We start from the raw sequence: 12,576 nt of genomic DNA, 5'->3' as shown, positions 1-12,576 counted from the left end.
ACTGTAATAAAGCTTTTTTCCCAAAGGGCAGGAATAGATGAATAGAAAATATTAGCATTACAAACACAAAAGGAAAGGCATTTGATAAGAAGAATAAGGTGTCATTCCCTCCTTTATATAAGATTTCCATGTTTTGATTTTAATAGGCACAGAAATATACTGAAAAGTAGATGGTAAATAACAGAAGAGTTCTGTGAAAAACATCTAGATAATAACAATTCTCCGGAGGAAAAAGAACATTAATCATAAGAAATTGCATTACAAAAGAATTAGAAATATAACACTAATCCTATTTCTACACATCATGATGAAATAAAATATGACCTGATATCAAGAATGATGACAGTTTGAGGAACATAGCCATATGATTTATATAAGAACATTTGTTCACTTAAAATGAGATAAATACAGAAATTATTAAAAGTAATATATGTCTTCCATTTTATCAATGGTTATGATATAGATTAGTATTATTTATGTGAAGGGACACATTCACAGATTAGTGACTAATGAAATATATCCAAGTTAGTAATGGTCCATTTTATTTCATGTCCTGTAAATCATTTATGTTTATATTTTAATATTTATTCCTTCAAATAAGTCCATTTTCTATAAAAGAAACATAAAGTAATTACAGTACTTTCTCAGAAACAAGTGACCTATAGATAAGCAAGATGAATTTAGGTCCTTCTGCAAACTCTTTAGCCTTCAAAATACATGTATTTTTGCTAACCAAGGCATCTTACAATCTTTCTCGGTTCAAAATATAAACAGAAGATTGAGGGAATGGAATTGGTCACTGATATTAGCAAGTAACTGTCTGTCACAAAGCTTGACACCTGTCATAGTCTCTTTATAATCATTATAACAAAACACTGGAAACATGCAACTATTGAAGCAATTTTATATAGTGAGATGATAGACTCAGAGGCTTGAATTCCACGGCTTTATATAAGATCTGATGAGCGATGGTCCTTAATTATGTAACTTCAAAGAAAAATGCAGTGGGAGCAGTACATCTGACACAGAGAGCTCTCATCATAAAATCAATGGGCAGTAGATAAGATATTCAGCATAGAAAATATTTAATCTTTTTCTTGATTATTTCTAGTCTTACACTGGCTTCATCAGGTTATAGTTCATTATAGGTCAAAGAAAAAAATATGCCTACTTATGGTTGTTTAGATGATCATGGGTAGGAAGTTAAATAATGGAGCATGGGTAATATACCAGTGCTATATCACTTAAGAAAATAACTCGTCTTATCCTAGAAATGATTATTGCCAATAGCTACTCAGGGAAGGGTGGAACCTCACAAGTTTCTTTTCTATCTAGGATGAAATGATGACTTCTCCCAATCTGTAAGGGGAAAAACATTAAAGTAAGAGAGAAACTTGTTGGAAAAAATGAAGGCATTCAGTAGAGTGGTGATAGAATAAGACAATTTAGAGGATTAAAATAACTAATACATAATATATATGTGAAATTGTGAAAACTTAAAATAAACATTTTGAAAACAATCTATAATTATCACTCAAATTAAACCAAGCTTATATTCTAGTTTCCTTTAAATAAAATATTTTTAATAGATTCCTAAATCACTTTTTCAATTTTATATTCCTTGCACTCTGCTAAATAATTGTTCTTTATAAATGCATAGTAATTTGTAAATACATTCTTTCTTCAAGTGTACACTGTATTACTGAAATTTGAACAATATAGGCCAACATTTTATGACTCTAGAAATAAATCGAAAAATAATTTATTGCTGGATTGCTTGGTAATTGATATGATAACTTCTTTAGAATTATAATACTAATTAGTGCATATGTTCCACATAAAGGACAGATTCTAATATATTCTAACAAACTTTGGTGATTTGAATGAGAAACATCATTCTTAAGCACCTGTATTTAAATACTGACTTTTTTTAATTAACTTGAATATTTTCTTATATACATTTGAGTGTTATTCCTTTCCGGTTTCGGGCAACATCCCCTTCCCCTCCCCTTCCTTATGGGTGTTCCCCCCCCACCCTCCCCATTGCCGCCCTCCCCCAACAGTCTAGTTCACTGGGGTTCAGTCTTAGCAGGACCCAGGGCTTCCCTTCCACTGGTGCACTTACTAGGATATTCATTGCTACCTATGAGGTCAGAGTCCAGGGTCAGTCCATGTATAGTCTTTAGGTAGTGGCTTAGTCCCTGGAAGCTCTGTTTGCTTGGCATTGTTGTATATATGAGGTCAAGAGCCCCTTCAAGCTCTTCAGTTCTTTCTCTGATTCCTTCAATGGGGTCCTATTCTCAGTTCAGTGGTTTGCTGCTGGCATTCGCCTCTGTATTTGCTGTATTCTGGCTGTGTCTCTCAGGGGCGATCTACATCCGGCTCCTGTCGGTCTGCACTTCTTTGCTTCATCCATCTTGTCTAATTGGGTGGCTGTATATGTATGGGCCACATGTGGGGCAGGCTCTGAATGGGTGTCCATTCAGTCTCTGTTTTAATCTTTGCCTCTCTCTTCCCTGCCAAGGGTATTCTTGTTCCCCTTTTAAAGAAGGAGTGAAGCCTTCACATTTTGATCATCCGTCTTGAGTTTCATTTGTTCTAGGCATCTAGGGTAATTCAAGCATTTGGGCTAATAGCCACTTATCAATGAGTGCATACCATGTATGTCTTTCTGTGATTGGGTTAGCTCACTCAGGATGATATTTTCCAGTTCAACCATTTGCCTATGAATTTCATAAAAGTCGTTGTTTTTGATAGCTGAGTAAAACCCAGATGCCCTTCAACAGAGGAATGGATACTGACTTTCTTCTTGGTGGCACTGTTTTGAAAGAAACTTTTAGTACATGTAGTCTTGCAGGAGGAAATACATCACTAAGGTTAGGCTTGGGAGTTAATATGATTGGTTCATATCCTTTTCTCTTGCTGCTTCTTGAACAGGAAGGGAATTATGATCTTCCAGTTCATTGCTCAACCACTTGCTGCCATGTCTTTCCCACAATTATAGGATCTACCCCTCAGACCCATACGCCAAAATAAAGTATATCTTCCCTAAATAGTTTCTGACCACGGCATTTGTCACAACAGCAAAAAATTACCTAACACAAAATACATATATTAAATAACAATAATTTTGACATGAAGTGAACATTCAATATTTTCAAATTTAGAAGAGTAACCTAAGACTTAATGTAAATAATATGGTAGGTAAAAGTAAATATTTTAAATGATAGTGAAGTTTAATTAACCCTGTAGTTGATAGGTAAAAATACACACATTAGGGAGGAAGAATTATAGGAACCACAGGAAAACCTACAGAATAAATTAAACTGGGCCAATAGGGGCTCAAAGAGACTGAATTGCCAAACAGGGAGCCTACCTAGGACAGTCCTGGTCCATCTGCATGTATGTTACAGCTGTGTAGCTTGGTCTTCACATGGGATTCCTAGCTACAGGAGCAGAGTACATCTCTGACTCTGTTACCTGCTTTTGGGACCCTATTCTTCTACTTTGCTGCCTCATCTAGCCTCAATAGGAAAGGGTGTGCCTAGCATTATTGCAATTAGTATTCCAGAGGTAGTTGATATTCATGGAAGGCCTTGGGGAGATGGGGAAAGGACAGGGAGGAGAGGAAAGAGGGAAATCTGAGGACTGTGTGTAAATTTAATTAATTAATTAAAAATATCCACATTCTCTAGGATTAAAAAATACCAGTATACAATTTTGTATTGATTCTTTGGTCACCGTTCATTAAACAGTTATATTCAAAGTCTAGTTAGTAGCAAAAATATTCTGGGAAATTAATTAAGTTTCCAGGTATTTACCTTGGAGATTCAGGTACTGGTATTCCGAGTGTTAGACATAGGGAACAGGAAGCTGCATCTTTGCCAGATATTGGTGAAGGGATTGGAATACATGCAGATGGTCAGCTTATAGATCTCAAATTGTGTACCCCTGAATAGGAGCTAGAAGCTGGACACTCCTCCCCCACCCCTGAGTTAAGAAAAGCAAAAACAAAAAACAGAACTCACTTTTAGATTTTCAAATCTTAGCAAGTGTGCTGGCTAGTCTTATGTCAACTCGACACAAGACAGTATTATCTGAAAGGAAGAAACTTCATAAGATCCAGTGGAAAGGAATGTTCTTACTTAGCAATTGATGAGAAAGATCCCAGCCCAGTTTGAGGGGTGCCATCCCTGGGCTGGTGACCCTGAGTTCTATAAGAAAGCATACTGAACAATCAGTGGGCCAGTAGTCAATTCCCCTCCATGAGTTTTATGTTAGGTCCTGCCTTCAGGTACCTGTCCTGCTCAAGTTTCTGTTCTGACTTCTTTAGGTGATGAACAGCAGTATACAAGTGTAAGTCAAATACTCCCACCAAAAAAGACTACTTAGTGGTTTATAAATGATATAATATGAATTGTAAGTAATATACAAAAATTACAAGTGATGCTGAAATCATGACAACCAATTACCTCGTACTTCTGTCTATTGTTTTGGCATAGAAAGTGAAAAGACAGATGTGTTTCAGAACAAGTTTTAAATTACTTTTCACTTGCTTTCTTTTTTTAAAAAAAATAAAATATTTATTGTATGCATATGAATGTTTTGCCATCACGTACATGTCTGTTGTGTATGCATGTTGAACATCTACAGAAGCAAGAAGAGGGATTTTAGATCAAGAACTAGAATTATACTTTGATTTAAATGACCATATGCATGGTAGGAATAGAAACCAGGTTTTGTCTAAGAACTTGCAGTCCTGCTAACCTCTGAGCCATAATCCTAGCCTTTATTTCTTCATTTTTATATCTTTTTATCCTACCTATGATGATCTAGGAGATTCTATTTCTCATAACCAATATTAGATACAGTATTAATATTACTGTTAATGCTGTATTAACAACAATTAATATTATTATTCCTTTCAAATAAATTATTATAGCATGTTAAACAATTGACAAAATATCATGTTTTAAACACATGGTGCTGTTTATTGAAATATAGTAAGATAACTATAATGAATGTCAACTCTGGGTGTTGTAAAAATAAAGCCCAAGCATTCTTGTTGAATACTACTGTGAGTAGGCTATACCAACACTTGAAATCATCTTGATTCAAGGAAAGGATGAACTGGCCCTCAGAACTCTACACTTGGTTAGCTAGTGAGTTAAGTATGAATTAGATTGTGTATTAGTCAGGGTTCTCTAGAGTCACAGAACTTACAGTATGTCTCTATGAGTAAGGGGATTTATTGTCATGATTTACAGTCTGTAGTCCAACTAACCCAACAATGGGCAGCTATGCATAGAAGTCCAAGCATTTAGTAGTTGTTTAGTCCATTGAGGCTAGCTGTTTCAGCTTGTCTTCTGTAGAAATAGAGATGTGTTTGCAATTTAGTCCAATGTCCTTATGTAGACCTCCAGCAGAAGATGTGGGCCAGGTTAAAGTTGTTTACCCCCCCACCCCAAGCCTGGATCTGGAATTTCCTTTGTCTCAAGCTGAAATTGAATTTAGAATTCTGCTTGCCTCTGTCTCCTGGAACTAAAGATAGGTGCTACCTTGCCTGGTCCTAACTAAGCTGAATAACCACTGTGCCTCAAGATCTCCATGTCAAGATCCAGGTCAGAAACCTGCATCTTCCAACCTCGAGTTCTGGATCACAGATGTGCTCTTCTGGATTGCAGTTCATTGCAGATGTAGTCAACTTGAAAACCAGGAAAACCATCACAGATTGTAAGCAGAAATTCCCTAAATGCAATGTTGTCACCTTGTAGTAATGTATATCTTTGCATAAACTATTAAGATTTTTGTTTCAAATGTAAAATGAAAACCGAAGAAAGGAGAAGTATCTATCTGGTCAGTTTGTAAGCCATATGAAAAGACACACGGTTGTTAACTGCAGAGATGGGTTAGAGTTCAAAGACATTTTGTCACAGCAATTAGGAAAATAAGTAAGACACAGACTTAAAACACTGCCCTGAATACAAGAAGCAGCTGATGAAATTGGAAATGAAAAAGACAGACACTGGACTTTTTAATACCTGAATAACTTGAATTTCCCTCAGGTTAAAGAAGATGCACTGAGCTTTAGTAAACAACAAGCAAATGATCAGTCATCAGCTTAATGTTCTCTTCATGCAGATGCAGCCTATGGCCACATTTTGCTTGACATCAAAAGAGGAGCCAGGTAGAAGGCTGGTTGCACCAGCATGCATGGCAAAGAGATAAGATGAGCCTTCAGCATTTGATATTTAAGATACATAAAAATTATATTAAGTATGACAACAGTTCTATACACAGAACATATTGGTACATGCTGTTTTAGATAAAATAGTTAAAATTGTATGTAGAAGGAATGTTTTATCAATCTTAATAAAATGTTTATTTGTTATTGTTTATTTGATTGTGTGCATGGATAATATACCTGCTCTGATTATGTGTATACAATAGTTTGCTTGTGGAGATCATAGGACAACATTATACACGCAGTTTTCTCCTTTTATCTTCTAGTTTCCAGGAATCAAACTTAGGTCATTAGTCTGTCTTGCATGTCAAAAGCCTTCACCTGATAAGTCATCTCACCATCTCAGAAGTGTTTACTTTTCAGAGAGAGGTGATAATATTTATGAAAAATTTAGGACATTATGGACCAGGAAAGATTGCTCAGTGGTTAAGAACACATACTGCCCTTACATAGGATACAAATTTAGATCTTGGCACTCACATCCATATTGGATAGTTCACACCAACCTCTAAGTCCAGCTCCCGTGGCTCTGATATTCTCTTCTGGCCTCTGAAAGCTCCTACATTCATTTGCACAGACACATAGACGTGTACACACAATCCAAAATGAAATAAATCTCCAAAATAATAATTTAAGGCTCTAAAATGTCTCAAGGACTTGACATTAATTTAGATCTAAAGTCCAATCTCATTCCTTTACTTCTGCCTAGATGAAATGGAAGAATTCACATATTGGCATGATCTTTTTCCTTCCAATAACTAGACCTTACATGTTACAAATCTGAAAGTACTGAAAATTTGAACAACTGAACAGGATAATGCCAAGAAACAGTATTGTTAGCATTCAAATATTACAATATTATCCATTTATATCCTTTTCACAAAAGTCAAGTACTTATGGAACAGTTAATGTGTACTCTTTTCAAAAGTTAAATATTCCATTATGTAAAATAGACATTACACAATAATAGAATAAGTTTAGTTGCCAGTAATACATAAAATTAACAAAAAATGTGGTATCTAAGAGGTTTGTCAAAGATAAATAAAAACATTTTAAATTATAGCACTTATGTAATCTCTAGTCTTACACAGTATAATGAAAAATTAATGGACACATTTAATGAATGGTAAAAACTAAAGGTAACAAGCAAACAATACTTATATTTAAATTTAGAAAGTTCAGTGACACAAGAATACTGACTATATTTTGAATCAATGAATTTGCCTTCTGATGAAAGACTTGCCGTGTTATCACTGTATTAACTGTTGGAATATGGCCTTTCAAAATAACATTTCATGTTTTAGCAGGAAGACTTAGCTGTTTTTATCCTCCTTGTAGGATATATCCATTTCAGTTGACATGATGTAGAAAGATATGAAGTGTCTGTGGAATTTAAAGTCATGTGTTAAACCATATTACAATTGTGGTTTAATCTCTAGAACCTAGAGGGTCATATGATGTAGAGCATAAGTCAACTTGTTTGACTTGAAGGGAGTATCTTGTTGTATGAAATGAAGATATGACTGTAAACTGTGCTTCTAATGAAGGTGTAATGAATGGATGGCCTCAACAGTATAAACAGCAGTCCCTAAAGTACTAGAAATGTGCTTGTATGTTTGTTTATTTATTTACCTTGAAAGACATTGCTATAATGTGAAGAGTAGCAAAAATAAGATAGTTACCAAGCCTTCACAGTACACCTTTATCATGGTAGTTCAGCAAGGCAATCCTTTCACTTTTCCGCAGGGAAGAATTTGTCAGTCACGCACATCTGAGAAAGATCGATTCTCAGTGTCTTTATGCTCCCTGTCAGGTTATGTAGGCTGAATGAACTTAACTAAAAATATCAGCTCTTCTATCTCAAGTGAAATTTAATTTGAAATCCTCTGTGGTTTTGTATTACCCAGGGTAGGTCAGGTTAACAGGATTGGAACACCCATGGACTCATGCTGATGGGGAAGACATCATTCACTTCCAGAGTTTGCTGTGGCAGAGGGAAAATGGAAGGCAGGGCAATGTTTCCTCATGAGGAACCAAGTATCCTCCAGCAGAAGGGACATGGGTCACTTCCACTTATAATTCTTCTATGTGAAATACCAATAAGACATCAGGAAGTAGAATCTACATCCTGTAGATTCCAATCATACGTCTAGAAGGGAGATAGCCAGAAATAGATAAAATTGTAAAAATAATTACCATAGTTATGACTTAATAATCATGCAAATTATGAATAATCATGAAAATATGTCAAATGACTCAGATATGTGAGTATGGTGTTTTATACCCTTTAAATCAAATTATGTAGGAGGCAGGAAAAGGAGAAAGAGTTCAAAAAGCCTCCCTGTTATAGGAGTTCGAGATCTAATTAGGATCCATGAAACCCTCTGTCATGAAAAAAAATCTGCTACTATGGCTGCTTATAATAATGATAATAAAAATAATAATATACATAAATGTATTTTATTTTTCTATTACTTAGCTTCATATATAATGAAACGTATTTTTTTTTAATTTGGCAAGCAGCAGGGCAAAATAAAAATAAAGAAAAAGGCCCCAGAAAATATTAATAAAAAAGTGAATTACAGGAAGGCGCAATAATTTTTTAATTTTCTAAGCCATTCTCAGTCACTGGAGAGTTAACAAATAGGAATATGTAGTATGAGAATGTGAGAACTTGTATTGCTTACCAATGTGTGCTAGGCACCTAATGTTGTATGTCAAATACCTATAAAATGTTTGCCTACATGTAATCTAAGATGGCACAATAGGGAGGAATAATTATTCAATTCCTTTATCAAAATAAAAAGAGCAAATAGAAGAGTTAGGATAGAGATGCCTGGAAAAAACACAGTTCATACTAAGTACCAAAAGAATAATTATAAATATTGAATGCTGAGAAACTTGCTGGAAAAGATCTAACCCTCTATCATAATGAGATTTCAGTAGAGATTAAAAAAAACCTCAATCTAATCTACCCATAACCCATAGTGCTTTTAATAACATCTGTATCAAATTCCAACTTCATATAGTCTATATTGTGTTACGAAGTAGGGTTCAACACTTAATACTTCATGCTCCACCACTTCCTACTTTTAAAAAGTTTTAAGAAGCTAGAAAAATTCTAGACTAATTTTAAGAGTATGTGGTATTTGAAGTGGCTTAATAACTGAGCTGGTGGAGATAAAATAGAATATTGTTGATATCTTTAATGTAGCAAGTCAAAGCTCGTAACTACTATACCATTCTGTATTTGGACTTACTCAACTTATTTAGTGTCAATTTTGAAGATGGACCACTTCTATGTATTCAAGTTCATCACTTGTCTTCTGAGAAAAAGCAGTTATGAGATAGTGTTTTAGCATGATTTTTTCTGACTCCATTTTATAAAAGTCCCTTCAACGTTCATTTTATGTGTGTCAATTTACTTAGTTCTAAAGGAGAAATAAAATAAATGTCATGGTTAATTAACAATAGGGCATTATCAAACAGCCCCTCATGGAGGACACACAGTAAATGTTTAAGAATCAAAAGCACATGTACTGGGTCTTGTTGGAAGAGATTTGTTTTTCCTAGTAGGAAGAATGAAATCTTTTAGAAGATGGAACAACATCTAAAAATACAGTGTTCGTGAATTACACAGTGCCCGTGACCTTTCAAAAATATACCTGATTAGTTTGAAACATTTAAATAAGAAGGATTTTAAATGTACTATGCATGGTACTAGTGAGATGACTAAGCAGTTACGAACACTTGCTTTTGTAGAGCATCCAGCTTCAGTCTTGAGTATTCATGCTGGGTGACACACAAGAGCCTATACATGAATTTAATGTCCTCTTCTGACCTTCATTTGTACCTACATGCACATGGTATGCATATAGACAAGCAGGTAGACACATACTTCTAAATTTTAATTTGGAAGTATTTAAAAGTGAGTTAGCAATGTAAGAAAATAAATCAACATATTAATATTATGAAAAGTACTTTAAAGAGAAATGCACATCAGATGGGCCTGGAGACAAGCAAATCTGAACTTCTCCAACTTCTCTGCCCTTCCTTTCCAATCCCTCAGTACATCACAGTCTATTTTACTTTCCAGAAAATGGCCAAATGTTCTATTTTCTTTATGGAAGTCGGTTCTTTTTTGCCCAAAATGTTTCACTCAATTTCCTGATTTAAAAATAAGCAAGAAATGTTTCTTATCCATGTATAGAAAAGATGAACTTATGGTTAAGAAGCTTTCATTTAAAAGAAATTATCTAGAAGACATAAAATTGGATGGAACAATAAAGAGTTATATATTTCTACAATTTGAAATTATACTAGAAAATATCTCATATGCATTGAGAATCCAGATGTAGATTTTATCTGTTCTCTACTTCGGTCAAAGAAATTTCTTCTTGCAGCAGGCAGTAGTTAATCCAGATTCTCCTAATTAGTCAAAGTGTTGAGTATAAATATCTGAGTGCGCAGCTGGGGGTGGATCTTCTCTACCCACCTCTCACCGTCCAAGGATCAGGGAACATTATAGACAGGAAAAGCATAAGAGCTGCCAGACAGACACAAGTGTTTTGAGATGCTGCCTTCTGGAAACGGTATACCTGCACAAGATCTGGCCAATTAAATATATGCATGAATGGAGAATGTGCTCTTAAAATTCCACCATTACTGGAAGAAATATTGACTATGGATTTTTCCCAAGGGAGGGAAAAATCATTCTTCTTTTTGGATGTGTGCTCTGAGGGTATGCCCGTTAGCCTGTGGATTGACCACACATCTACTTACATATGGGTATATTGGTAATATTGTATGGTCTCAAGGTTATTCATAACATAAAAATTGAAAAGACATGAAGCTGGATGGGAAAAAGATAAATGTATAAGCAGATGTTAAAGGGAGATGGAGGTAGATAAATATGACCAATACAGATTGTATAAATGCATGGAACTTTGAAGAGTAAATATATGAGGTGTGATTCCATCCTGTGTGTCTGTTCTGTGGAACAGCAGGCAGTTTCTTTCCCTCTGGCTTCTCTCACACTAAAGTGCAAACCTCTACCTCATGGAAGACTCGATGGACATGGACATGCATGCTCTTAGGCCTCAAAACTACCTTTTCAGTTGTGAACTAAAGCCTGACAAAAACTATCACTTTAAAGTGGATAATGATGAAAATGAGCACCAATTATCATTATGAACAGTCAGTTTAAGATTAGGGGCAAAAGATGAGTTATACATCCACATTGTAGAGGCAGAAGCAATGAAATATGAAGGCAATCCAGTTAAGTAACACAGGCAACTTTGAAAATGTCTGTACAACCAACAGTTTCCCTTGGGGGCTTCAAAATTACACCATCTGTGGTCTTAAGCTTGAAGTGTGGTTCAGGGCCTGTGCACATTATTGGACAGCACCTAGTAGCTGTAGAGGAAGATGCACAGTCAGAAGATGAGGAGAATGTCAAATTGTTAGGCATGTCTGGAAAGAGATCTGCTCCTGGAGGTGGTAAGTAAAATGGTTTCACAGTAAAAAGTAAAACTTGGTGAAGAAGAAGAAGGAGGAGGAGGAGGAGGAGGAGGAGGAGGAGGAGGAGGAGGAAGAGGAGAAAGAAGGAGAAGAGAAGAAGAAGAAGAAGAAGGAGAAGGAGAAGAGAAGAAGAAGAAGAAGAAGAAGAAGAAGAAGAAGAAGAAGAAGAAGAAGAAGAAGAAGAAGAAGAAGAAGAAGAAGAAGAAGAAGTAGTAGTAGTAGTAGTTGAGGACAATGAAGAAGATGATGATTTTGATGAATAGGAAACTGAAGAAAATTTTCCAGTGAAGAAAACTGTAGGAAATACCACAGCCAAATCAAAGCAAAATGGAAAAGACTTAAAACCAAGACCACCAAGATGAAAGGGTAAAGAGTCCTTCAAAAAACAGAAAAAACTCTCAAAACACCAAAAGAACCTAGTTCTGTAGAGGATATTAAGGCAAAAATGCAAGCACATATAGAAAGGGTGGCTCTCTTCTCAAAGTGGAAGCCAAGTTCATTAATTATGTGATATTAATTGTTTCCAGATGACTAACCAGGGGGCTATTCGATCTCTGGCAGCAGAGGAAGTCTTTTTAAGAAAATGGTTTTAAAAGTTTAAATATTCTGTCCTACTTCATTTCTGTTGTTGATATTTGTCATTTTTATAATGCAAAGTGAGAACTTTTCCCACTGTGTTTGATAAATGTTGTCCAGGTTCAATTGCAAAGAATGTGTTGTCTAAAATGCCTGTGTAGTTTTCAAGGATGGAACTCCACCCTTTACTTGATTTAAATATGTATGGAATCTTATATAAGGACATAGTAATAGTA

At 35.2% G+C, this 12,576-nt stretch overlaps 1 pseudogene; it reads left to right on the top strand.

The window, feature by feature from the left end:
- The first annotated feature begins 11,302 nt into the window (after positions 1-11,302).
- LOC116904339 lies at positions 11,303-12,295 on the top strand (annotated as a pseudogene).
- Positions 12,296-12,576: the final 281 nt, after the last annotated feature.

This window comes from Rattus rattus, chromosome 6 (genome assembly GCF_011064425.1).
Source record: "Rattus rattus isolate New Zealand chromosome 6, Rrattus_CSIRO_v1, whole genome shotgun sequence".
In the NCBI taxonomy this organism is placed as follows: domain Eukaryota; kingdom Metazoa; phylum Chordata; class Mammalia; order Rodentia; family Muridae; genus Rattus; species Rattus rattus.
Note: the sequence above shows the minus strand (reverse complement) of the source record. Positions and strands in the feature narration are given on the sequence as shown.